We start from the raw sequence: 2172 nt of genomic DNA on the forward strand, positions 1-2172 counted from the left end.
GGTCACATTTTACACCGAGAATCTAATCTGAGGTTCAGAAAGTGAAAGGATTAGGTCAGAATTCCCTGGCCAGCTTCCCCAGTCCACTGCCTTTTCCCACTTTCTACTTTATTCTGTCTTCACCAGACTCACCCACTTAAGCTGAGGTTAGATCTAGAGAACAATGAGTTCCTAGAAGGGGCCTTGAGCGGCAGTGAGGGCTAATCCAGCATGGAAGGCCTTTGGTGGAGGCTGGGGACTGAAATGAGACTATAGGCCCTCCTGGCTTCCCCAGTAACTGCTCCCCCTGAGACCTATGTGATTTCTTGTAGGGGCCCCTCCTTTACAGTCGATTTCAAGAAAATACAGAGCAGAAGACAAGCTTTAGTTCATCAGTTTTGTTCTTACTTGCAATAGCCATTTTTGAACCTCTACAGAAGAGATTGCACAGAGCAATGGGCTATCAGGAGCAAGGGCTCCGCTTGAGCTGAAACAGATGGCCCTGAAGGTCAGTCAGCAAGACTAGCTGAGCAGTGAGTCAGCCCCTCCTGTCTCTGGATAAGGTGATTTATTTTTGACTCGACAGAACCACAGTGAACACCGCCCAGCCTTGTCCCCACCAGGACCACCCCTCTTCAAGATATGGTGGGGCTGAGAAGCCCTAGGTACTGCACAGGCAGGCCGGTCATATGCTCAGGATGGCGTTCTCATCAGTAGCTTTTGGCAAGCACAGAAAAGGCTTGTAGGCCAATTTAATGCACAGAACTTCAATTCTGTTGCATAATGTAAAAGTCACATATGGCAGTACCCAGGAGAAAGGTTACTTGACCAATTTAGGGAGTTCCCCTTAGTCTATAACAAAATTAGCTTTGGGTTTCAGGATTCCTCTTTAGGTACTGCTTGGCAGCAGGGAACTGGACCCACTCCGGTGCCCTTTCACAGCTAAAATGCCAACTCTGAAGCAGGTAGCAACTGTGTTTCTGGAGAAACTGCACTGGGCAGACGGGGATATAGGTGGTGGCCATCCCTTCTGTCTCAGGGCAAATGGCCGGTTATTGTGGACACCCACAATCAAGCAGTAAAGGGCTGACAAGATGGATTCGCGACCTGAGCGTTTTTAGTGTTTGGTTGGTTTTTCGAGACACGGTCCTAATCCTAAACCACAATTTAATGACATTTAAGAAACAAGCTTACTGGGTTGGGGTTTTGTTTTGTGCTATTTGTACTACACATTTCTGTAGTGTTTCCAGCACTGACAATCACACACACACACACACAACCAATCAACTATGAAAGAACGGAAGGTCTTGGCATCCTACTGCATTGTTCTCAACCAAGATCTAATCCTTGACTTTTTGTTTTGGGGCTGGAGTCTCACATAGCCCAGCATGGCCTTAAACTTGCTATGCAGCCAAGAATAACTGAACTTAAGATGAAAACTTTGGTGTGGCATGGTAGCGCACATATTTGATCCCAACATTCAAGAGGAGAGGGAGGTAAATCTCTTGTGAGCTGAGGTCAGCCTTGTCTACATAGCAAGTTCCAGGACAGTATGGACTATAAATAATAGCCAAAAAAAAGAAAAAAAAAAAGCCTTTACATTTATTCACTTTGTGCGTGTACACGGCGCTCATATGGAGGTCAGAGAACAATCAGTGGGCTCCAAGTATTAAACTGGGGCTGCAGGCTTGCTGGCAACTGCCTAGATATGCCGAGTCATATCAGTGGCTCTCAATTTACTTATTTTTTTGTGTATTTATATGCATACACATGTTCCTCTGTGAGTGTGGACACATGAGTGTTGGGGCACTGTGGGAGGTAGGACAACTTCCGGTCTCTACTTTGTACCAGGTTATCTCTTAGCTGGCCCTCAAACTTGTGAGGATTTTTCTGTCCCCACTTCCTGTCTCCCATTGCTGGATTTCCGAGGTATGCCACCACGCCCAGCTATATTCGTTTTCTTAGGACTCAATTTAGCTCCTCACTTGCTGTCTCCTTGGCTCCAACACTGAACTTTCTGCCTTCTTTCCTCAAGTGCTGGGATCATGGTGTGTGACACCACACCTTATTCAGTGCTGGGGATGTAACCCAGGGTTTCACGCATGCTAAGCAAGTGTTCTACCAACAGAGCTACCATCAGTTTCAACGCAAGATTTCATTCTCTATGTAAAAACAAACATGCACATCCAACCA

The sequence above is a fragment of the Psammomys obesus genome, unplaced genomic scaffold, assembly GCF_907164565.1.
Source record: "Psammomys obesus unplaced genomic scaffold, mPsaObe1.curated_primary_1811, whole genome shotgun sequence".
Taxonomy (NCBI): Eukaryota; Metazoa; Chordata; class Mammalia; order Rodentia; family Muridae; genus Psammomys; species Psammomys obesus.